Source organism: Callorhinus ursinus, unplaced genomic scaffold (genome assembly GCF_003265705.2).
Source record: "Callorhinus ursinus isolate GAN/ISIS: 27379988/994484 unplaced genomic scaffold, GSC_fseal_2.0 scaffold5, whole genome shotgun sequence".
In the NCBI taxonomy this organism is placed as follows: Eukaryota; Metazoa; Chordata; class Mammalia; order Carnivora; family Otariidae; genus Callorhinus; species Callorhinus ursinus.
This window is the reverse complement of record NW_027397067.1, coordinates 7,367,323-7,394,116: the sequence shown is the minus strand read 5'-3', so window position 1 is coordinate 7,394,116 and position 26,794 is coordinate 7,367,323. Positions and strand designations below refer to the sequence as shown.

Genomic DNA, 26,794 nt, shown 5'->3' with positions numbered 1-26,794 from the left:
GACCACATGGATGAATCCTACTAACATAGAATAAGCAAAAGTAGCAAAGACAGAAATAAATACATGCACAATAACGTCCTTTATTTAAGTTGCAGAAAAGGTCAAATGAAACTGCCATATTTCGGGCTACAACTGTAAGTAGTAAAAATTATAAAAGAAGAGCAAGGAGCATACAATTCAGTCTTTACCTCCAGTGTGTGAGGGTTTCAGGGAACAGACAACATCCTACATCTCAGCCCAGGTGATATTTTTATGGGTGTTGGTTAATTCATTACTTGTCAACCTGCACATGGATGTTTTATGCACTTTAAATATTTATGTTCTATTGTACAATTGAAATGTTCTTTAAAAATAAAATGGCACTTGTTTTTTTAAAGATGATGGTCTTCAAAATGAAAAGCAATCACCCTAGAGGTCGAAACCAACCAAGATGTCACTGGAATCTGTCCACCAGACCTGTGTGTGTGATCTGCCCCTGAGTCCAGAGAGCCGGGCGGGGAGATCGCATCATCTTCTCATTTAAAGTTGCTCATCTTCTTCTATCATGTGAGGTCAAACTTTCTACATCCCAAAGCACCCTGTTAACCTGGCAAACACACAGGAAATGCACATGTTGTCAGAATGTTCCCCTTGTTTCTTTTGCATGTGCTTTCCTTATAACTTTATAGCAGAGAAATCTGAGGGCAGACGAACTACAGCAGAAGAACTAGTGAAGGTAGGAAACATCTCCATCCAGCATGCTTTGAGGGAGGAAAGCAAAAGACTGCTGAATTTGAGCAACAATAGAAAACTTCACTTGCTCTGTAGGATGGGCTCCGTGTCCCAGCACCATCAAGGGATCAGCAGAAACCCAGCCCCAGCAGTCACGCTCTGATGGAGGCTGTGCTTTGCTCCATCACCCCACTCCTAAGGCTCTCCACCCTCGACCCCCAGCCCACAGCAACCCACCTGCGCTTTTCTTCCTACCCAGTCCCGCCGGAGATACTCCCTTCTGCATAGACTGAAAGGATAGCCCTGCCTCCATTGCCCCCACTCCAGTCCTTTTCCACTTCCTTAAACACATTGATTTCTCTCATCTCTCAAGCTCCACACATGCTGTTCCATCTGTCTGGATTTCTCCATCCCCACTCCATCAGGTAGCCCTCCTCACCATTCCTGTAGGAAGCCCCCTGCCAAACCCACCAATCCATGTAGATGTTGTGGAACATTATTTTATTTGCCTGGCTGATTATGTATTAATTTTATCTATTGCCACTCGACTGTAAGTTCTGCAAGGGTGTTTACCAAATCTATCTCGTCCACCACTGATTCCTCAGGTCTCGGTGCAGTGATCAGTGTTTGTTGAATGACAGATAAATGAACACATCTATTTCATCTCCCAGTTTTTACAGGAACCCTGTGGGAATGCACGTACCTATATGCCTTCCACATGTTGGGTTGCGGCATTCACCGGTCAGTCTCATGGACACGAGGAGCTGGAGAGGAGGGAACAGTGACAGGAACAGCAGAGCCCCTGAGAGTCTAATTGCCACAGAGGAGGAAAGACTGGGAATGCCGGGGCCAGATTCAGAACCAGGGACCACGCATTGTTCCTGGTAACTTGCTGAAGATACCCTCCCTCCAGAGACTCCACAGAGCAGCAGAGAAGTGGAGTGCACAGAGCAGAAGCTCCAGGTACTCCTCCAGAGGCTACGCAGGCTTGGCATCCAGCCCAGCTCAGCCTCAACCCAGACAAGCAGGGAGGCCAAGGACAGAAGGCAGAGCTGGGGGCAGAAAGTCAGTCCACTGCTCAGCGTCCATGTGCAACAGGGTCCCAGCAACCCTAGAGAAAGACAGGGTGGTGATCTTTTCACGTGGCAGATGAGAGACTTGGATGTTATAGATTTAGTGGCAAATTTAAGGGATATTTGGGCTTCAGGTACAATATTTCCTTTAATCCCTCAACAATCTTGCAAGGTATTCATCCCATTTTAAAGATAAGGAAACTCAGAAGGGTTAATGCACTGCCTCAAAGTCCCGTACCTAGTAAGAACAGAAGCAACAACAGAGCCAGTATTCCAACCCAGTCTGACTTCTGAGCCCTGCGTTCCAGAGAATCCATCCTGTGTGAGCCCCCAAATCTACAATCCAGCAAATGCTTCAGGACACACGGACACCATACTTAACGTCAAAAAAAAAAACAAAAACAAAAACAAAAACTGGCTCTTACCAGATACCTTATTATCGCTTATGAGAATATATAAATAAGAAAATATCTGATTTGGGAGGATTATGTAAATAAGAAAATATCAATTATGAGAATATATAAATAAGAAAATATCTACTGAAAAGAAGAGAAAGAAAGGTAAATGTGTTCTAAACTCAAATTAGGAGATAGGAGGCCCCAAAGCCAAATGAAGCATAAGAGGGAAAAGTTAGAGACTGTTCTAACATTTAAATGCAGGCACATGCCCTGTTTCCACCAGGGTTGGGGAAGGTAGAGGGGGTGTGGGGGGAGCGGATACCATTACTGGATATCAGATCCGTGAGCCCGGCTTAATACAACACACTGCAGATTAGGAACGCAAGGGATTTTCCAGAATTTCTGTTCCAAAAAACCCTCTGCCCACTGAGATTTACAATTTAGGGCCCTTCCTTCTCTATATACTTCCATGGTCTCCCCGCCTGTGTTTTGAAAGCATGAGTCTGGCGATATTTCCATTCCTGGATATTGTGGCTCAAAGAACCAAAGTGGATCTCAGGTTTCAAAGACCCAAAGGAAAAAAGGTCACTATTGACTACTTATTGTTGGACCAACAGCATTTAAGCTGTCAAATCAAGATTTGATTTTAATATTCCTCTGTGAGGAAAGTACATATTTTTAATAGCGTTCCTTCTTTCAGTATGTTTGCAGGGCAACTAAATGACGGTGCTACAGCACACATTTTTAAAGCAAAGGTGGTGAAATAAACACAGTCAATAGTCTATCTTCATTTCCAGGCACAAACTGTTAGTCACATATTTGCAAGTTTGGTTTGGATTTACAGCATGTTCACAGTGATTTATGTGGTATTTATGTTATAAAGTTTTCATTTAAAAATTGAAGGTACTTCAAAGATTTTACATTATTTTCTTGAAACTACTTTTGAAAAAAAACATACCAATAGGGCACAAAGGAGCCAAAATGTGAAATTAGGTGGCAGGTCAGAAGCTACACCGCTACACCGTTTCCTAGAGAAAATAGTCATTCCCCACTTATCTTTTCAAAGGTAAATATCACCAGCTCACTTTCCCTCCCACACTTTATAGAGTATAATTTACATCCAGCAAAATCCCCCTTTTTTAGTGCAAAGTATGATGAATTTTGGCAATTGCATACAGTTGTGTCACCGCCATCATACACTGCTCTGCCTTCTGTCACTGAAGTTTTCTTGCCATTTCTAGGATTTCATATCAATTACATCATACATTATGTTTTCCAAAGCGGTTATACAGTTTTGCGTTCCCACCAGCACTGCACGAGAATTCCAGTTCCTCCTCATCGTATCCGATACGTGGCGTTGTCCATCCTTTTAATAACAGCCGTTCTGGAGGAAGGTATCATTGTAGTTTTAATATTCATTTTCTTAGTGGCAAGGGACAATGAGCCTCTTTTTATGGGCTCCATGGCCATTCCTACATCACCTTTTGTGAAGTGCTCTCAAATCTTTTGACCATCCTTATTATCAAGTTGCATCAGTTGTATATAAAGTTGCATGTGTTGCCAATATTTCTGTCAGTTCATGACTGGCCTTATTGTTTTCCTAACTTTTATTCTTTAGGAGAAGAACAGTTTGTAATTTTGATAAAGCCCATTTTATCAACTGTTTCATTTTATGCTGGTTAACTTTTAAGGACACCAGCATTAAAACTCGGCTTGAAATGAAATGGTATTTGCAATCTCTATCCATCCATCCCATGTGTCGTCTTCATCCTTTTAGGCATCCTGATTGCCAAACAAAAGTTTGTGAGCATCATTTAGGCACCATAGAAATGTGTAAAGATGCAGGAGCAAAGGGTACTACAGAAGGATGAGAAAAGGAAACACACAACATAAGCTCTTCCTTAAGCAAACTAACTTTCAAAGTCAGAAGCAAAAGAATCAAAGGTCTAAAGAGTTGAGATTGAAGAAAAAGAGAAAATGATGCCAGTGGGGGTTTTGTTTCTGTTGAGAAACAGCTGGAAACACATGTAAGGGCAGGTGTTAAGAATCCTGCATCCAGCCAAGATGGAGTCTCCACGACCAGATCTATTCTCCAACCAGAAACAACTGAAAAACTGGACAAAACATAGGAAATGAGGTTTCTCAAGATATTGGCCATCAGGCAGTGGAGGATAATGATCCCTGAGAGACTCCACCAGAGAAGATAAGCACCTCAAGATGTCCCATATTGTTACTTATTAGGGAAATGCTAATTAAAACCCACAAAAGATAGCACTTCACTCCTACTAGAATGTGTAGAGTGCAAAAGACTGACCATATAAGTGCTGGCAAGGATGATGAGGAACTTGAACTCTCTTACACTGCTAGTGGGGACTTCCAACCACTTTGAAAACCATTTAACAGATTTTCTAAAAAGGCAAATGTACTCCTCCATGACCAAGCCATGCCACTCCTATATTTGTCCAAGAGAAATCAAAGCATGTGTTCAACACAAAGCCTTCCACTTGAATGTTCACAGTAGCGCTTGCTCCCCAGTAATTCGCAACGAGAAGTGATTTTGCTTCCCAGGGGATATTTGGTGACTCTGGAGACATTTTGGCCATCACAACGAGTGCTACTATTGGCATACAATGAGTAAAGACCAGAAATTCTGCTGAATATCCTAGAGTACACAGGACAGTCCCTCACAACAAGCAATTATACAGCCCTAAATGTCTATAGTGCTAAAAGGGAGCAACCCAAATGTCCACTAATAGGTAAAGGGACAAAAAAATGGTGGTATATCCATACCATGGGATACAGCTGACCCCTGAACATGGGTTTGTACTGCATGAGTCCATGTACGTGGATTTTTTCAGTAAATACAGTATAGTACTATACATGTATATTCTCTTCATTATGGTTTTCCTAATTGTATTTTCTTTTCTCTAGCTTACTTTATTGTAAAAATACAGTACATAATACATAGAACATATAAAATATGTGTTAATTATTGACTATTTATGCTATCTGTAAGGCTTCCAGTCAACAGTAAGCTATTAGTAGTTAATTTTTGAGGGAGTAAAAAATTATACATGGGGTTTTGACTGTGCATGGGGTCAGTGCCCCTAATGGCCACATTGTTCAAGGGTCAACTGGGTTGTTAATGACAAATTATTTGTAAAATATGATAGTTGGATATAGTGCTTTCACTCCTTATATTTTTTAAGGATGTATCTTTTTCCACTTATAGACTCTTTTTACAGTTTTTGGTGCTTTCTAGAGTATCTGGATCAGTCTACTCTTGTAACACTAAATTCACATAATGGCAGCCAACCACCAAGAAAATGTACAATTGCGTAGGTTGTTCTTGCCAAGGCCACCTGCTCATTGTTCTGTGGCCAATGAACTTCCTCTTCTCAGCGTGCCTACTGAAGCCAAGGGCATTTAACAATAACCAAACTTAGATAAGCTGTTCTAAATTCTCTTATACCACCTAAGACACAAATGCCCTGGTAAAAGCTAAGACAAGGTGATCCTAGCTAAGATGAGATGAGATGAATTCTCACTTAGAAAAATGACTTTGGGAGTTGACTAGAAAGAGCTGAGGAGTCTGAGTAGAGAAATTGGGGGCACAGAGAAAACCTGAAGGAAACCTGGGATTAATTTCCAGTCTTAAAGCCCTGGATTGATCAGTGCACTGGAAGGGGAGAGAAAGGGGAGGGGCTTGAAAAGAAGAAGAGACAACAAAGCAAAGGACCTGAGATGTGCTTCTGGAGAAATACTATAAGAGCACCACATACGGAAGAAGACGAGGAAAGGAAAAAGAATAAACAATTTATAGTTTCCCCCGTGAACAAAGCATATGGGTCACTGATCTTGTCCTGGAAACCATGAATTAACAGACTTACTGTATCATCATATGTAGGCGAGGGACTCCGTTTTCTCTGGGTCTTGGGGGAAACCAGTCCTTGGCTGAAATTTGGCCAGAATTTCTGAAGTTGCTTTGAGCATTCAAGATTATGTTAAATGAGCAAAAAAGTCAAACTGATGCAAGTCTGTCTTCTCTGAGAATGACCATTTTAACTTCACTTTCTCATCTGGTAATTACAAACTTCGGTTTTATACACTCCATTTGAACACTTTGGTCAACTGCTAAATATGAAAAGCAAGAATTGAAACTTGGCAGAAAAACAGATTAGATGTAGATTACAAACAGACCATCTGTCACTTTCAGGGAACATATAAACCAGCACAAATGACATTAAGTAGCAGTTTTCATGGCACTGCCTACGTGGCAGGAAGAGATCAAAGAAACATGGTCTTTGCTACCTGAGGAAAACAGGGGAAGTTACTCAAGCAGGAAGAGTCTTATATAAAATTAGCATGGATATGTTTATTCTTATTTTATTTTCTTTAAAGATTTTATTTATTTGAGAGAGAGAGCATGAGCTGGAGGAGGGAGAGAGGGAGAAGCAGGCTCCCTGCTGAGCAGGAACCCCGATGTGGGACTGGATCCCAGGACCCTAGGATCATGACCTGAACTGAAGGCAGCCGTTTAACCTACTGAGCTATCCAGGCACCCCTATTTATTCTTATTTTAAAGACAGCTTTTTTCGTACTGAAAAAATAAGCAGAAAGCAGCCAAGCAGTGGGTGTCCTTGCTTCATTGTGTTGGGAGAGAGTTCTACTTGGATACCAAGAATTAGTTCCCTAGATTAACTCATTCTCCAACGGGCTGTCAGTTTTAGTTAGTCACCTTACATTGTCACTCAAATGTTTCCATTTGTATTGTCTTTATTTATTTTTATATTTTACCTTCTCAATGAGATTTATTTTCCTTGCAGATAGTTTTATGTGTGTGTATTATGCCACACATACGTGCGTGCGCGTGCGCGTGCACGCACACACACACACACACGACTGTTCTCACTACTCGCAGCAGTTGTGTTCTATAGAGAATACTGCGATTGCTCCTAGGGAAATGCAGGGTTAGCTTCTTTCCAGTCTCTGGTCACATTTTCATCAACTGGTGGATACATAAACTTGTTTTACGTGTGTTTCATGGGGGTTCTGTTTTGAGACCCCTATTTAATATATATTGTTGATTCATTTACTTGAACTCATGGACAATGGCATCATATCTCATGCCTGATAGAAGCTCTGTAACACATATTTTCTCCTCAAGGCGCATCACAGCCTTCTCTCACTTAAGAACACTGGACAGCACTGCAGCACTATGCTTAGAAGCCATTTTAAACAGTGGAATCACCAACAAAAATGAGGAAAACGTGGCACTAAATAGATGGAGAAAAAGACACTTGTTTACAACCAGGCAAAACGCTGCTTTGTTCTACCTCAGCTGGGAAAATGCCAGGGCAACTCAGAGTTTTCCTGCTCTGCGTCTGTCCTTGAATGACTGGCAAAGTGCTCTAAATATTGATCTTGAGGCTGCAAATCAATTTTCGCAAGTATGCGAATTCGCAAATACAGGATCTGTGAATAATGAGGATCACCCGTCTATGTGTATTTCTTCACAGTAACATCTAACAAAGTATATGGCCATAGTCAATGCAAATTACAGATTTCGTTTCCTTGAAGATTGTTGCTATCTAATATATTAATAATACTTTTCCCAGAAAACTCCTGGCTTAGGACATTTCTAATATGACATTCTCAATTATAAGGCCTTTATGGTTTTTGTTGAACAAAGAAAAGTTGTTGGATTTCCACATGGTAACTGCAGAGCCTACGCTGATGTATAGGAAAATGCCAGCATATGACAGGTGCTCAATAAATGCTACATACTTTTCTTTGTTTCCTGATTCATGTTCCTTCCTATTTTTATTTGCTTTCATTTTACTAGCTTAAATTATCCACTGCATGAGTAAATGCACAGGCAGGAAATTCCATTTCAATATATAATGTGGATATAAAATCACCGAGGATACATTATTGTGAATTTGGGTGGTATCTTTCTTTTCCTCAGAGTCCTCAAAAGGTTTCTGAGCTTCAGGTGGAAACAAAGGGAAGCATAAGCTTCACATAAATTGAATGATTTTTTTTTTAGATGCCAAAACATAAATAGTAATTCCAAACGTGAAAGAATGTAAAGCTATTTACAAATTTCAGCTGGAATCCTAGAGAAGCATTAATGATCAGATTAAAATAATACTGTAATAGGCAAGACTAGAAAGTGATCTCTTTTATAATATGTCTTAAATGCTATTTGTATTGGCACTTCACCACCGCTCTCAGAAGTAGGTATTGTTGCAAATACTACAGCAGACCTTGGCCTTTCTAGGATTCATGCTGAATTATTCCACTAGGCCAATGATCCCCAATCCGCGGAAAACATCTTTGTCGCGGACTTATTGTGCTATAAGGGCTTTTGACCCTATTGACAGCAAGCACCATCCTTTGGAATGTAAGTGTGGCAGTCTGCCTGGCAGAAACTGTGCCATTGGAATGGAAATAACGTTGAATAGCAGAAGACATTTGACCTGCCCCTGTGTCAGCCCTGCTGTAAATCATTTAATCTTTCTCTTCCTTGGTCTCTGTGTCATTAAAATGAAGAAATCAGAACAATTTCTGTCGATGAATGCTTTGACATCTGTAATTCACAGACAGTTTATCTGCAATGTGGGGCTTTGTCACAGGAAAGCCGAGTAGTGAAAGGAAAAGACAGGGAGAGCAGAAGATAGTAATGATAATTACAAGAGCAATAAACACGGAGACTGTCGATGGCCAAGATAGTGGGTGGTGTGGTTCTATTGAACCTTTTGGTTCTATTGAAATCCCACTTTCTGATTCTATTGAAATCCCACTAAAACGACAGTAACCAGATTTTGTTAAGGCAGAAAACCACAAGAAAAGAGAAAACAGAGAGGAGGTGGCAATAATGATAGATGCTAGAAAGCAGGCAGATGAGTCACAAATGAATTGGCAGACCCAAGACAACGGAATCCTATGAAAGCAGGTAAGAATTGAATGGATTGATTAATATGAATTTTTTGAGGCCTCCAGAATGGCCCCATTAGGGACCTCTGAGAGTTAGGGGTAAAAGGAGACCCTAAAGAAAGATGATTGATTGAAAGTCTACATCAACAACTGTCAGATCCCCCACTCCTCCCCCACCAGAGCCCGAAACTATAGGTTTGTTCTCTAAAGAGAGCTAAGAGGCAGTCTCTGGACTGGACGATACCAGGCAGGAAGGTGGGTATGTAACCCTGTGAGGAGGGATCTTGTTGCTGAGGGCTGTTCCTCTCCCCGCACTCAGCTTCCCCGATGCTGGCAGGCCGGCTCCGCTTCTGGGCAGAAGACAGGAATCACTGTCTTCCCAAGAGACTATGACCTACGCATATAAATATAAAAATATTTATATTAGAGATTGCACAACTCATCAGCCCAGACCCAGCTCTCTACAGCAAGGACTTTATGCATCAGAGTCTCCAAGCCATGGTGTTTTCCAAGCCACTTTTTAGTCTCCCCTTATATGAGCCTACAACCAACATTACCCAACATCTGAGCAAAGGATTTATCGTTAAAGAATGAGAGAGAGAGAGAGACAGAAAGAATGAGATTGAGAAAGAAATGGACCAAAACAAACAGAAAAAAAAGTAACTTGGAAGAAATAAGAAACTCTGCCAGGGGAAGAAATTATTAGAAATAAAACCAATACTAACGAAGATAATATATTGCAACCACAGAGCATGAACAGGTTGTATAAAAAAGGGGTATACAGGGGGGGAAAGCTGGAAACAAAAGATCCTGCACACTTTCAGAAAGAAAAAGTAAACAGAAACAAACAGACCCCATGTAAAAGATCGTGATCAGAATGGCCTTGGACGTCCCAACAGCAGTGCTGGAATGGAAAGGAAAGTTCTATATACAGCCAACTTATCAACCAAATGTGAGGCTAGAACACAGCCATTTTTAGAAATGCAAAATTTTATTTACCATGTTTTTTTATTCAGAAATCTATTTTTTAAAGCTGATGAATTAGCAAGCCAAAGAAAAAAGAAATAGAGATTTTAGGAACCAGAAATCTAGCACAGAACAGAGGGGAGGAAAATTCTCAGGCATGAAGGATAGCAGTTGAGATTGGCCTAAGATCCTCAGGAATGGTAAATTCATAGACTACCTGATGTGTCTCAACATCTTGAGGTGAGATCTGTGTAGCCAGAAAAGCATGTGGGGTTGAAATACGAAGTACCTATAAAACAAAGCAGAATACACATACACACACACACACACACACACACACACACACACACACAGAAAGAGAGAGAAAGAGAGAGGTGTTAACAATGAGGCAAACTGGCAAGAGGTATACATGAACACTGTGTCCTGTGCTATTTTTGCAACTTTTCTGTAAATCTATAATTATTCCAAAATATAAACATTTATTTAAAAAAATAATGTGAGACACTGGAAAAAAGTTAAGAACACTAAACTTTGACATGCACATATGTATATGAAGGGGGAGATGAGGGATGACCAGGCAGGATAGAAATTCTGGAGAATGAAAGCCTTACCCACTGAAGGGTCTAGCAGTGATGTGCCCAAGCTCAGCAAAAGCAACCTTGCCTTGGTTTACCCAGCCTGCATGAGAATGTGTGTATAGGGCTTCCAACCAACCGAGAGCACAAGGAGATGGTGGTTTCAGGCAATCACATAGGGGGTGCTCCCTGCCTCAGGGATGTTGGGTCTCCCTTTCCAATCTCAGCCAACAAAAACAATTCCCAATTCTTCCTGCTCTCCAGAACCCATCTCTCACATGAAGCAACTGGTTGATTTTGAAGATTCAAGTGTTGGAGTCTGTAGAGAGGTCTGAGCCTGACACCCCTCATTTTACCATGAGAGAAGGTGAGCCCAGACAGGTCTTGTCACTTGCCCAGAGTCATGCTGACCGCAACTTCCCAGGTAAGAGCTCTCCCAATGTTGCCTTACAAATGTGAGCCAGACTGCATACACACATGGCTACATAGAATCCGAATATTCTCTTTCTTCTTAGTAAAATAAAATTGAGGCAAAGCTTTTCAAAAGTATGTAAAGCAAACATCTCCTACAATCCCATGCCACCCCCCAGAAGTAGCTTCCTGAATTATCCCCATTCCTATCCCATTGCACAAATGAGGAAACAGAGTCCCAGAAAGTTTGTGCGGTGGGAGAGTGGACAAGTGGCACAGCCAACATGGGGACCAAGGCTGCTCTCTGCCTGCTGCAGATTACACTTTTAATCAAGAACACACTCTGAGGGCACCTGGGTGGCTCAGTCGGTTAAGCGTCTGCCTTTGGCTCCAGTAGTGATCCAGGGGGTCGTGGGATCGAGTCCCACATCGGGCTCCCTGCTCCGCAGCGAGTCTGCTTCTCCCTCTGACCCTCCTCCCTGCTCGTTCTCTCTCTCTCTCTCTCTCTAAATAAAATCTTAAAAAAAAAAAGAAAGAAAAGAAAGCATTCTGAAGGTCAGGTGGCCATAAAACTGGTGACTTCTGTAAGACATCAACTTTAGCTATTTTTAAGCATTTTATACCTTTTGTTGTCCACTCAGAGGCTAAAACATAGCCCCATGATGGGACAGCAATTGGCTGAATTTAAATAGCCCTGAGATGCAGACATCTTAGGATCAGAGTATTATTTGGATTTTTCCCTCTGTTAACCTATCGTCATGATAAGCTTTTTAATGCTTCTGGAGTACAGAAAGAAAAGGTTTTCATCATTGAAAAAATTGTTCTATCATTTATATGAGCTCATCGGCATTTATTAATATTCCAAAGAGGTTGGCTTGCCCCCACTCCCTATCAGATCTTCTTTTTTACTGTATAATCTTTCACAAAGAGCAAGGAATGTATAAGGAAATCGCTTGCTAGTAAGGCTTTTACTTTGAAGGGAAAGAGTTCAAATAAATTCATTTCTGTTTACAAAGAAAAACTTCAAAGCCTTTATAGGCACGTCCTTTTTTAAAATTCAGGTTGTTAGACTTGTTCCCCTACTTAAAGGTAAAAAGATGAAAGAAAGTTAATCCTCCATAAATTTTCCCTCCTATTATGCCAGAGTTTCAATACAATACCTTTTTGCTTAGTAATTCTAAGGGTAAAAGAGAGGCTGGAACCAATAATTAGCAGAGCTGCAAATTGCCATTGTTTTAGGTGGGTGTCCAGACGTGCCTCAACCTCAGGATTCCTATCAAGTCTCAGATATATGCTCCTCTCCATCCCACAGTGGCTCATCCTTGGGTTATTCTGACTTGTCATGAAAGCACCCCAGAAGAAATTTAGCACAATTTTCAACACAAATCTCCCTTCTCCGGGAAATCATTTCAAAGCAAAAACTACATTTTTCCTTACAATCTTCTTAAAATTGCTACCACTTCACGTTAGTTACACCTCATCGGTATCTAGGATTAAGAATTTCACTTGCAAAGACAAAGAGAGTCCCTCCTGCCCCCGTATCTTGTTCCTACTTTAGGATAAGCTTTCAAAATCCTAATTGTGTTGACCTTTGCTTATTTTATTTTATTTTTTTAAGCTGCTTTTCTTTTCTTTTTTTTTTAAAGATTTGTTTGTTTGTTTGTTTGTTTGACAGAGAGAGACACAGCGAGAGAGGAAACACAAGCCAGTGAGTGGGAGAGGGAGAAGCAGGCTTCCCGCCGATCACGAAGCCCGATGCGGGGCTCGATCTCAGGACCCCGGGATCATGACCTGAGCCGAAGGCAGACGCTTAACGACTGAGCCACCCAGGCGACCTTTGCTTATTTTAAATAATTAGACGAAAAATCCCTCAGACTGAGGAGCTTTCAGCATTGCAAAGGATGCTCTTCTGGGTCTAAAAAACCCTAAAGCCTGTTTATTCTATGGCATTTGGGCCCAAATATTGTTTTCTCAAAGTTCTATTCCTTGGCAAAAAAGATACAATTATTCACCCATGTTTCTGGTTGTTGGCAAAATGCAGAATCAGAAGTTTGTAAGAGTCAACGTTCCCATTGCTGGATTAAAATGAAATTAAGCCCAAAATTCCTTCTTAAAACATGCAACAAATTCCCCTAGTCAATAAGGAAGAAATGGGAAGTTACTGTTCAATAGACAGACTTTCTTTTTGGAATGATGAGAAAAAATTCTGGAAATGGACAGTGGTAATGGTTGTACAACGTTATGAATGTACTTAATACCCCGACTTATACCCTTAAAATGGTTAAAATGGTAAATTGTATGACATGTATATTTTGCTACAATTTTTAAATTTAATAAGTAAATGAGAGTTTTGTGTTAAAAATGTTAAATAATGTAGGGCTGGGAAATAAGCACAAAAACAAGACAATGTTTCTGGTGGTAAACTATAATTAATAGATACAGAAAATCTAATATGAAATTTCTAACATAGAAATTCCACTTTTATCACCTTATCTTAAAGACATAATTTAAAATTTACACAATAGCGTTGTTTTTCATAGCACATTGTTAAAAAAATGCTGGGAGGACTTTAATGCCTGACAATATTAGTTCAGTAAGTTCTGGTTAATTTAGTAAATAAATTACGCCTCTTTTGTTTACTCTTCTGCTTCCGACTTTACATTAAATCTGGGCATCCCTCTGCTTTTTCTTAAGGCTTTCTTTTAATTACCACTGGTTCACTCAACAATTATTCATCGACACTTCCTCTGTCAGGACCACAGGAGGTGCTGGGGATAAAGCTTTCAACAACTCAAACCAAGTCCCTTTCCTCACAAAGTTTATAAAAGTTGAGGAGAATACAAAGAAAAAGAAATCAGCAATTTTAATATCACATGACAAGTGCCAGGATATGGAATGCTCTGGGAATATGTCGGTCAGTCCCTTAAACCAGGTCCGAGTACCTCTGAGATGACTTTCTAGAAGAAATCAAGTCCCCAGGATGAGTAGAAATTAAGCAAGGGAAGAGCAGAAGGGGAAAGGAAGAATTTTCCAGGCAGAGATCATAGCACATGTAAGGACTCAGAGGTGAAACCGGAGGGATGCCTGGCTTCCTCAGTCGGTAGAGCATGTGACTCTTGATCTCAGGGCTGTAAGTTTGAGCCGCATGTTGGGCATAGAGCTTACTTTAAAAAAAAAACCAAGGGGCACCTGGGTGGCTTCAGTCAGTTAAGCGTCTGCCTTCGGCTCAGGTCATGATCTCAGGGTCCTGGGATCAAGCCCCACATCGGGCTCCCTGCTCAGTGGGGAGCCTGTTTTTCCCTCTTCCCCCCTGCTTGTGCTCCCTTGCTCTCTCTCTCTCAAATAAATAAATAAAATATTTTTTGAATTTTAAAAATTAAAAAATTAAAAAACCAGAAACCTGGAAGTATTTCAGAACAACATGAGCAGAGAGGTGCCAGGAAAAGATAGAAAGAAATATATCGGGGCGCCTGGGTGGCTCAGTCGTTAGGCATCTGCCTTCAGCTCGGGTCGTGATCCCAGGGTCCTGGGATCGAGCCCCGCATCAGGCTCCCTGTTCTGCGGGAAGCCTGCTTCTCCCTCTCCCACTCCCCCAGCTTGTGTTCCCTCTCTCGCTGTGTCTCTGTCAAATAAATAAATAAAAATCTTTAAAAAAAAAAAAAAAAGGAAAGAAAGAAATATATCTGTGACTATGTTGCTGCAAACCAGACTCAACCTCAAATCCAAGACAAGGACACAGTTGATTCACCTACTGGGTGTCTCCATAAGACTAGGCCACAAGCACCCCACGTTCACATGCCTCATGCTAAGCTCACCATCTGCATCCCTCCTTGCAACCCAAGATCCCCTTTGAGTTCTCAATCCCAGTGAGTAATGCCACCAGAAACCCACACACAGATCCCGAGTCTCCTTCCCTCCTGGTCACCTTGGGGTGCAGTGGGGGCAGGTGGGGCGGGACTGGGCAGAGAGGGGAGTTGAGAATGCGGGAGCTGAAATGGTCTGTGAATGTTGTCCCAGGTTCAGCGGATCCTGCATCTCTGTGGCTCCACCTGTCAGTCCCTGAATGCGAACCGCAGGGAAGATAGGGCTGAGGGCAGGTGGTCCGGAGTGGCTGACAGCCCATCCCGCAGGGAAGCAAGTCTTTCCTTAAGAGGATGTGCAGCGGCGTCTCTGTGCCCATTACAAACACAAGGGATGTCCATTCCTATCTACTTCCTAAATACTTCTTGAATCAATCTTCTCTCTCTGTTTCCACTTTTTCAGACTCGGCAGAGGCCTCTCCCTGGTGTGACTGACACACTCGGGCACCCCACTAAGCCCCTCCCCTCACTCTAGTCTGAGTAATCTTTCCAAAACCCAAATCTTATTGTCATTCTTCTGCTCAACGGATGGCTACTCAACATAAAGTCCAAACACCCAATCGTTTTCATGGGGCTTACCCCCCATCGGACCTTGACTAGGCACTGCGGTTTCCCACCAGCCTCCATGCCCTGGCCCTGCCCCTCCCCACCTCCACTTGTTCTTTTGGGTTTTGTTTTTTAACAGGGTTTTATTTTTCCACTTCAAGTTTCACAGGCTGTTCTCCCTGCTCCCCCACCCCCACCCCCAGCTCCTTTAAAGATGATGGCTTGTGCTACTTAGTCAGTGCGTTTTTTACTGCCCTAAAGACCGCTCACATCACACCGTTCCCCTCCCCAGGACTGAAAGCTTTTTCTGTTTTTTTTCCTTTGAGATATAACTGACATATAACACTGCATTTGTTTCAGGTGCCAGGACTGAATTCTCAATGCAAATTCATTCCCACAGAATGTTCAGGAAGATTTTCAGATCCTATACTGTCTGCTCCTGCTCTGTACGGCACAGGGCTAGGCTGGGTGCCGTAAATACACATCACGTTATAATCCCCTTGTAGACTTGGAATGGGTATTCTTTTTCCTGCTTCATAGATGAGGAACTAGACCCCACAGGGTCTGGAGCATGGTTTTTGGATTTACCTTTTATACATGGCAGCTATATTTGTTTAATGAACATGGAATGTTGAGTTTATTGCTTTTTAGATTTTGAAAATGCACATCAGTGCAAATCTGTGGGACTACGGGGGTCTGGCCAAAGGCAAAACACATCCCAGTTTACAGCCCCTTTTCCCACTGAGCCCACTTCCTCCTGGACCCCTGAATGGCTTTTCCCTCACAGAGTCTTCGTGCCAGTGTGATCCCCCCGCCTGGAACACCGTCTCCTGCTTTGTGTCGGCTTCATTCTGACTTGTCTTTCAAATCTCAGCTTAAAGACTGCTTCTTCCAAAAAGCTGTGGTTCTTCCATCTGCCTGTTCTTCTGCGTTGCTATGTGGTATATTATTTCTTGCTTCTCTATCTCTCACCAAACTGTAAGCTGTATCAGGGCAGGGACTCTTAATCTTTTTTTTCTTTTCAGTTTTCCTAAGAAATAATTAACATACATCACTGTATACGTTTAAGACATACAGCACATTGTTTAGATTTACATCTATTGTGAAATGATGACCACAGTAGGTTCAGCTAGCATCCATTATCTCATATAGACACAACTAAAAGAAAGAAGAAAAAAGGGTGCCTGGGTGGCTCAGTCGGTTAAGCGTCTGCCTTCTGCTCAGGTCGTGATCTCTGGGTCCTGGGATCGAGCCCTCCATCGGGCTCCCTGCTCAGTAGGGAGTCTGCTTCTCCCTCTCTCTCTGCCCCACTTCCTCCCCCGCCGCCCCACTCTACCCCTCCTCCCATGCATGCTTTCACTTTCTCTCTCCCTCTCAAATAAATAAAATATTTTTTTAAAAAAAGAAGAAAAAAGAAAACATTTTTCTCCTTATAATAGAACTCTTAGGATTCACTCTTTTAGCAACTTTCTATGTATCATACAGTGGAATTAGCTATAGGCATCATGTTGTACACTGCATCCCTAGTACTTATTTATCTTATAAGTGGAAGTTTGTGCCTGTTGTTAATGGTGAAAGAGTAGCTCAGAAGCATGATGCTTGGCTTAGAAGCCATGCGGCATCTAACACTGCATTGTACTGACAGCACATTGCCGAACTGAAAACGGGCTCCAGATGCATTATGCACTGAGAAAAGCGCATAATATTTATGGTATTATCCCATTTTGGAGAGGAAAATATTCTCGGAAAAAAATTCTCAAAGGGCAACTAGCAACATGATAACTGAAATGGTCTCAGGTCCATCATCTGCTACTTACTGAAGGGGTGGGTCTTCAGTCTCTTTGGTTTGGGTTTTATCTGTGTTTGCTGAAATTTGGGGAGGCATGAGCATTTTTTTCTGCTTTAGTAATAATAATGAAAACCAAAGAAGCCACAGAGAGAAGTAATTTAGGAAATTCAAGATTTTAAGCTGCTAAAATCTGTTATTTCAGAGTGTGTATAAGCTTGGCCAAGAACAGACTTCTGAGTTAATTTGTTAAATCTACACAAATAATGGAATTTACTCAACTCCTGACTCTCAAGTTCAAGGATTGGAATTCTCAAAGTTCACCATTACATTCTGCTTCTGTTAAAAAGGAAAATATTGCTGCTTCCCTAGAAACAGACTTTGTTTTACAATGATGGTGTTATCTTCACTAAATTTTTCCTCTTTTCATTAAATCTGTGTATTTTGGAAGAATGTTTTAAGTACTATCAGAAAGCACTTCACCTTCAAGTTATTTTTCTTCCACTAATTGCCTGTGTCTCACAATATTCCCAACTATAGCAAGGCAAGAGCAAGCACCCCCAGTTCTTCTCACTCTGTGAGACCTATTGTTAGGGCCATTCCATTGTTAATCAGGTTGAGACAATCATATATTTAGTCTACATTCGTGCTTGTTCAATGCCAGTATCTTAATTTCAAGAACAGCATGATTTTATCAGTTGTGTGTGAAAACCACTTCACAGCACATAGAAGATCTCGGCTCTTTCTCTAGAGCTTCCCAGAAACCTTGGCTTCCTGGTTTCTCACTTCTCCCCGCCCCCCTCATCCCCTAACCCCCCAGGGAAAACAGCAGGTTTTTATGCAGCAACTACTTGGCTGGTGGGGGGAGGGTCCGGTGACTTTGGACTGCAGATCCATTGAGAAGGTTAACCAGACACCCACCGGCACCATTAACACATTAACTCTCTGGCCAGTTTATTCTGGCACCTAGGTGAGAATGGTGTTTGCAAAACTGGAACAGAAACACAGCTAAATTTTGAAAAGGGGGATGGGGGAAGGGGTGTAGGCAACCAGCAAAGGGAAAATGCCTCGGAAGATGTCTGGGCTGAGAGCACAGGAAGGCAAGACGCAAGGTTTAGGAAGGGAATAGCAAAGCCAGGTGGAAAGCATTTCCCCGGTAATTCTCCCAGACTTCTTAGAGAAGTTGCTTTCAATCAGAGGGCCTCAGGATGGCTCAGTGGGCCCCGTCGCGCCTCTTGTGTTGGAGACAGGATATCGGCACTGGGCACTGAGGTAAGCAGCATTCATGCAGGCATGACGTCACCAATTGTAGCAGCCCTGGGAAGTGGGTATTGCTCTCCTCATCTTATAAATGGAAACAGAGGGGCACCTGGGTGGCTCAGTCAGTTAAGTGTCTGTCTTCGGCTCAGGTCATGATCTCAGGGTCCTGGGATCGAGCCCTGCTTTGGGCTCCTTGCTCCAGCAGGGAACCTGCTTCTCCCTCTGCCTGCCCCTCCCCCTGCTTGCGCTCTCTTGCTCTCTCTCTCCCCCTGCCTCTCTCAAATAGATAAATAAAATCTTTAAAAATAAATAAGTGGAAACAGAGATTCAGACGGGATTCATCAATGTGCCCAGGGCCCTGAAGTGACATTCAGGCCCTTCCTCTCCTCTTACCATGTCCCGCGGAGTCAATAAGAAGGGGCTCTCGCACCTCAGGCCTCATCTTTTCTGCAACCACCCCCGTTCCCTCCAAAACTGCACCCTATCCCAGACTCTCAGCACCACCTGGATGCAAACCTCTAAACTCAGGCTGCTATCTCTTAAGTGCCCACCCACACTCCTGAGGAGTTCCTATGCTAAGGTCACATGCCCTGAACCAAACCCTCCCTGGGCCTCCCCTCCCTCTGGAAACAGTAGCTCCCTTCTCCTAGTCCACTTGGTCTTGCAGTCCACCCTGGTTCCTCTCTGCATCTCAAATCCCACCTCTGATCCAAGCAAGAAATTGCTGTTAGATTGCCTTCGGAGTCATCCAGGTGTGACCAGCTCTCCCACCTTCTCCCTTCCCCTGGCTCAGCCACTGTCGACCTAGCTCCCCCATTGCCTCTATCCCTGCCCCTTAGTGTCTTCTCTGTACATAGCTTCCAGCAGCCCCCCAGCAACCTGCCATCTCACTCAGGTGAAAGCCAAACCTGCCCAGGGGCTCCAGAAGCCGCCTACACCCACCGTGCAACCTCATTTCTAACCCACCTCCCTTGCTCTAGTCTCACTGGCCTCCAGCATTCCTCAAACACTGGGACTTTCTACTCAGATATCCCCTCACTTCCCGGTCCTTGCTGGAAGGTCCTCAGTGAGGTCTTGCCACCTGCTTCCTTTAAAATTGCATTACCCCTAACACACCCTCTCCCTATGCCCTTTCTGGGCCTCTTTCCCTGGACTGGATGGCACTGGGCACCATCTGCTGTACTAGATGGTTCACCCCGCTCCACACATGGAGAACGGAATCACTCAGAAGGCAGAAACTGTTTCCTATGCTGCTCTCTCATTCACTGCTTCCCAGCAAGAGTTCCTGGAGCATGACAAGCATCCACAAAACTTCCAACATATTGTTGATGAATGTATTTGCATCACCCTATGTATTTCTTTTCTTGTCATTTTACCTACTCTCTGTTGGATTCTTATGTTTCACTCATCCTCCATGGAGACATTTCTAATCTGTTAGGAGTCCATTTCTATCAATTCTGAATCTTTCAGTAGTATTAAGATGCCAGATTAAACACTGGGTTCATTTTAAACTCATATAGCTCAGCCTGTAACCAGTGCCTATTCATGAAATCAGCATCCAAAGATCAACAGAAACATCAAAATTCCCCTTGTGAGATGCCTAAAGTTCTTTATGGAATGAGAAATAATGTCAGCAAATTAAATATAAGTACATAGAGACATTTCCTGAGTGAATCCCCACATTGGACATTGCTCTCTTGACAACGTCCTTCCCTTTGCTCCTCCACAGTGACACCTTAATGGAGTTTGGGTTGCACAGATGTCAAAGTGAATCTTGATTGATCAAAACTTAGATCTCGATGGTCCACCCTTACTGCAAAGGAAGATTCAGGTACCCCAGGCCCAAGGTCACTACATGGCATTGTGCTGGCCACAAGGCTTGATTCTGGGATAATGTAGTCAGTGCAAAGCCCAGGAAGTTTATATGGCCTTGGGGGGGGATACATGTCCTCCCATCTGCTCTCATCAAACACAGAAATAAATAGATTGACTTAATTGCATTTGTTCGTCTCTCTTCTATATCTGTGGCTAGATAGATAGATGGATGATAGATATATATCTATACATACAAATATACAAATAGCCAGAAGGGAGATGGATGGAGGAAATGACAGATAAAAGCACTCAGTAATATTTTGTCATTAACAGGACACCAGAATGGCAATATTTTACATTACACCTCTGCAGTTTGCAAACCACTTTCACCCAAATATCATCTAATCTTCATAGCACACCTATGGGATGTCAGTATAATTATCATCCTGTTTTACAAATGAGGACACTGAGACCTCAGAGAAGTTTTGTGATCTATCCTATGCCACAAATAGTAGATCACTTGAGTACTGCCCACCACAAGGTAGTATATGAGAACAATGAGTGAACGGAAATTGCAGAAAAAGAGAGCCCAGCATACAGCAGTTTTGGGGGCAGTCAGAGAACCAACATGGCACTTTAGATGTGGACAGTAAAAACAACCAGAAACTAAAGAGAAGAAATCCTAGAGTTGAACCCATATCTGTCTGATTCCAAAATTCCTCCCTTTACCCACTCAGGCTCCACCTCAGGAAACCCAAGATGGGTATCCCCAGTACCATGGAAGTACGGAGCAGACACCACCCCAAATTAAATCTGATGTGGGAAACAAAGACAAAAGAAAAATTAAATTTCCTTACGACCTACAGCCCGTTGACAAGTCCCTGAAACAGGCAGAGTGACATTCCTCTAGGAACTCAGTGGCCTCGATGTTAATACTTTGCTAGGGGCAAAAGGGAATCTTAGCCTGACCCCAGGATGCTGTAAGTCTACTTTAACATATGAAAATTCCTTTGGAAACATCCTTTATCTCTACCCCCCAAGATATATGTTGGCACTTATCCCCAAAGCATATGACCTACCGATATACATCCAAAGGGTCTCATGATTAAGGTTTTATTAGGCAGTAATAATTGACCTCTTTTTAACAATAGCTAGCCCCTCAAGGTCCTGGAAACCTTGCCTCCAAAACTCCTTAGAGACTTACGCTATCCCTAACCCCTTCCCAAGTTGAAAGTATATAGTCAGCCACTCCTCACGACCCCAGGGCAGCAGCTCCATCTGCCCACGGGTCCTGTCCCTATGCTTTAATAAAACCACCTTTTTGCACCAAAGACGTCTCAAGAATTCTTTCTTGGCCGTCGCCCCAAACCCTAACATCTTTCCTACATGAAAATCCACATGACCGTTTGTGGGTTGTGTATTTAAATGGGGTTTGCCATTATAAATCTCCCAGAAAGTGGAGCCATTTCTGTAGAATGTGCCTGGTGCCTGGCACATTTTCACATGGTGACATGTGCAGGACTCCGTGCTCCCTTCCTTACAACTTGGGAACCCAACCAGGTCCATGAGGATGTGTCCTGAGTCTCTAATGCCCCAGAGCTTAATACAAACACAAAGAGCCTCTGTACCAGGAAACTAGCAAATCGACATTACTTTAGTTGCAGAAAGCGAGAGTATCCTGTGGCAGGTTTACTCAAGAATTATAGTTATTCTAATTATGCTTATTATTGATCGGTATCTCTCAGCTCCAAGCCCCCTTCCCAATTCTCTGCGTGTAATTCTTCTTTTTTTAAATTGTGGTAAAATACACATAACATAAAATTTACCACCTCAACTTTTACAAGTGTGCACTTCAGTGACAATAAGTACATCCACATTATTGTGCAACCATCACAGCCATCCATCTCCAGAACGTTTTCTTCATCACAAACTGGAACTCAAACTCCCCATTCCCCCTTTCTCCAGCTCTGGCAGCCACCATTCTACTTCCTGTCTCTATGAACTTGATCTATCATATATCAGTGGGATCGTATTTGTCCTTTTGTGACTGGCTTATTTCACTTCACACAAAGTCCTCAAGGTTCATCTACATTGCAGCCTGTGTCAGAATCTCTTTCCTTTTACAGACTGAATAATATTCCTTTGTAGGCATATACCACATTTTGGTATTCATTCATCCATCAATGGACACTTGGGTTGCTTCCACATTTTGACTACGAACATGGACGTACAAGTATCTGTTCAAATGCCTGCTTTTGTTTCCTTGGGGTATATACCCAGAAGCGGAGTTGCTGGATCATATAAAAATTCTATGTTTAATTTTCCTGAGGAGCCACCGTACTGGCTGGGACTGTGAAAGTCTTCCCCAATCTCCCTCATCAGCTGGCTTTTCATTACTTTCTCGAACAATGGAAGTCTCAGACAACAAACTGGAAGGTAAGAAGACAGAGATAAGCAATTCTGCCTTCCACAGCAAGTACTGTATTAAAAAACAAATAAGCTCAGCTCTGCCATTCCCTTAGCTCTTAACCTTCCCAAATCTCTACCCTTTGGGGGCCTGGTTTCTCATCTCTAAAAGCAGGCGCTAACAAGATTTTTTAAATTCCTTCAGGCTATAAAAGCCTACATTTTACGTAAACAAAAGACCATGAAGATATGCCAAATATTTTAAAAACCCAATGCACCAACGAATTGAGTTAAACTTGAGTCGCCCTATTCTAAAAAACTCGACTGCTTCTCCCAAAATTCAGACTTCAGCTTCCAACCCTGACAGGATACCTCATATCAGCCCTAGCCTACATCATAGAGAGCTATGAAACTGAACTCAATCTATAAAGCCAATGATTTCAAGCATTGACAACAGGATACAGAGGGTGGTAATCCTAGAGAAAAGGGAAATACTTGAAATGAGCCCCAATGCACCCTGGCTTTCAATCCATAAACACACTCCAGACTGCAGCAAAAGGAGGTAGAACCCAAGCAGAGAGCTCTGATCTCCATGATTTGCAAAGGTGGATATTGAAGTTCAGAGCAGGTGAAGAACCTAGAATTTCTGGGGAAGGGTACTAGAGGCGAAGGAATAGCAGAAGTGTGAGTGGGCATTCCCCATGGTCCTGGGCTGAAGGATGGACTGCACGAGGGCATGTCAAATTCTAAGAGGCCCTCCAGAGAAGAACTGCTGCAGGCTAAGAGCTCCACAGAGGTCCCAGGTCACTCATGACTGGGAGAGGTTGAAGTCCTACACAGTCAGAGTGGAGAAAGTTTGCTGAACATTACAGGCATTCAACTCGGATCCCAGGAAGCTCACGCCATCTGAATAAAGACCATGCCCTAGAATAAGGGACACCTAGATGTGGCAAAACAGAAATAGGATCCACCTGGTAAGATCAAGAGAACCCACTAATAATTTAATTTCTTGCTTGAATAAAACTCAATACTCTTTAAAGGAAAATGACATAGTCTAACCCTCCTGAACTTATCTTCCTTAATCCTTGGTATACAATGAAAACTCATAGCATATGCAAAGAATCAGGAAAATGTGATCTATAATCTAGAAATTATATACTCTCCACATACATATCCTTTTCAGTAGAAAGACTGAAGAGATGTCTGAGGAAGCAAAATAGCCAAGGTGTCTCCTGATCTAGGAATAATTTACAAAAATTTACTAAATACTAATCCATCTACAGTAAATGCTATACTTTTTACCCATTATTTATACCCATTATGGATTTTTAATGAGATGCTAAATGATCCTAACCCTACAATCATTAACTTGAAACTAACTGTATCTTACTTAGAAGTAACTTTAACATAAATGTGAGTTTTTAATGTCCTACTTTTTTTCCTCCTTATGGACAAACCTTTTGTTAAGAATTCTAAAGAAAGGGCATGATCAGAAAACATCTTAGGAACCCGGAAAGTTTACATCATTTTGTGGTGAAACAGGTGCTGATATCTGACCTGAAGAGGACACCTCTGGATGGGGTGCTAGAAGCATGAAACCAGGGAATTTGAACCTCAGAGCAGAAGGTTCTAGGATTGGTGATGCCATCTGGGCAAACACAATGACCCCGTCAGAGCTGAGCCCATTCGGGAGAGGAACAACCCGTCCCACTGCCACCATCATCACACACCCCCCAGACATTATCCTCCATTCTCCAAAATGAAAAGGAGAACTTGCTGAGGTAATCATTTGAAGTAGAGTTTACCTCACTTTCACCACCACAGACTACTCTTTCCATAAGTATTATCTGTTATCTCCCTGTATATTAAGATCCTCTATTTTGCAATCAACTTTTACAGAAGAGAAGGAAACTAAAATTGAGAGAAGGATCATGATTTTAGCAGAAAGTAAGAGGAAGTGAATTGGTTGTTAATAAACTAAATAAAAACTAATACATATAAAGAAAATTCCTCTTGTAAACTGTAAATTAAATTAAGTTAAATGGCACTCCTGTAGTTAGAAAGGGAACATTATAGAAGAATGGGATAATCTATCAAGATCAAAAATCAACAAACATTTAAGCTCATTTTACAAAACCAGTGTTACCCTGACACTGAAGCCAGTCAGAGACACCACAAGAGAATTACAGGCTGTTATCCCTGATGAACATGAATGCAAAAAATCGTCAATAAAATGCTAGCAAACCAAACTCAACTCATACTATAGTCAAGTAAGTTTTTCCCTGGGATGGTGCAACATACGCAAATCAATCAATGTGATAATGGCATATTAACAGAATGAAAGAAAAAAAACCCATATGATCATGTCAGTAGACACAGAAAAGGCATCTGACAAAATCCAACATTCATTCTTGATAAAAACTCTCAACAAAATGGGTCTAGAAGGAACTTACCACACACAATAAAGGCCACATATGAAAAGCACACAGCTAACTTCATAATCAGTGCGGGGAAAACTGTACGTTTTCCTTCTAAGATCTGGAACAAAGCAAGGATGCTCTTCACACTTCCATTCAACGTAGTACTGGAAGTCCTAATCAGAGAAAAAGACAAGAGAAAGAAAAGGCACTCAAGTTGGAAAGGAAGAAGTAAAATTATCTATTTATAGATTATAAGATCATATATGCAGAAAATCCTAAATATGCAACAATATAACTGTTAGAATGAATAAACAAATTCAGTAAAGTTGCAGGATACAAAAGCAGCATACAAAAATCAGTCACATTTTTATATACAATGAACTATCCAAAGAGGAAATTAAGAAAACAAAAAATTCACAATAGGAAGAAAAAGAATAATAATAAGGCATAAATTTAACCAAAAAGGTGAAATTTGTACACTGAAAATTATAAAACATTGATGAAGAAAATTAAAGAAGACACAGATAAATGGAAATATATCCTGTGTTCATGGATTGGAATATTTAATATTGTTCTTTTTCTAGAGATTTTATTTATTTGTTTGAGAGAGAGAGAGTGTGTGTGCATGAGTGGGGGGAGGGGCACAAGGAGAGGGACAAGCAGACTCCCCGCTAAGTGGGGAGCCCAACACAGGACTTTGTCCCAGGAACCCAAGATCATGATCTGAGCTGAAGTCAGATGTTTAACCAACTGAGCCACCAGGTGCCCCCAGAAGAATTAATATTATTAAAATGTCCATACTACCCAACTTAATCTACAAATTCAATGCAATCCCCATCAAAATTCCAATGGCCTACTTTACAGAAATAAAAAAATCAATCCTGAAATTCATATGACACCACAAAAGATTTTCAATAGCCAAAGGAATCTTGACAAAGGAGATCAAAACAGGAGGCATCACATGTCCTGATTTCAAAATATATTACAAAGTGACAGTAATCAAAACAGTATGGTATTGGGATAAAAACAGACATATAGACCAGTGGAACAAAATAGAGAGCACACATGCATCCATGACCAACTGATCTTCAACAAGATGCCAAGAACACACAATAAGGAAAGGACAGAGTATATCCACATGCAAAAAAATGAAATTGGACTCTTATTTTACACCATATACAGCAATCAACTCAAAATGGATTAAGGACTTAAACACAAGACCTAAAACCATAAGATTACTATAAGGAAACATAGAGAAAACTTCTTGACATTGATCTGGACAATGAGTTTTTGGATATGACACCAAAAAAGCAGACAACAAAAGCAAAAATAGACAAATGAGATTGCATCAAACTAAAAAGCTTCTGTACAGCATAGGAAACAAGCAACAGAATGCAAAGGCAATGTCCAGAATGGAAGAAAATATTTGCAAACCAAATATCTGACAAGCAGTTGATTTCCAAAATATATAAAGAACCCATGTAACTCAATAGCAAAAAACTTAATAAATAACCTCATTTAAAAATGGACAAAAGGGGTGCCTGGGTGGTTCAGTCAGAAGAGCATGTAACTCTTGATCTCAGGGCCATGGGGTCAAGCCCCACACTGGGTGTATAGATTATTAAAAA

At 41.7% G+C, this 26,794-nt stretch overlaps 1 long non-coding RNA gene across 1 annotated transcript; it reads right to left on the bottom strand.

The window, feature by feature from the left end:
• Positions 1 to 9,359: 9,359 nt before the first annotated feature.
• On the bottom strand, positions 9,360 to 25,302 carry LOC141372718 (uncharacterized). Its single transcript, XR_012378118.1, has 3 exons — positions 25,200 to 25,302; positions 10,305 to 10,376; positions 9,360 to 9,515 (listed from the first exon to the last, which is right to left on the bottom strand). It is a non-coding gene; the product is annotated as an uncharacterized lncRNA (long non-coding RNA).
• Positions 25,303 to 26,794: the final 1,492 nt, after the last annotated feature.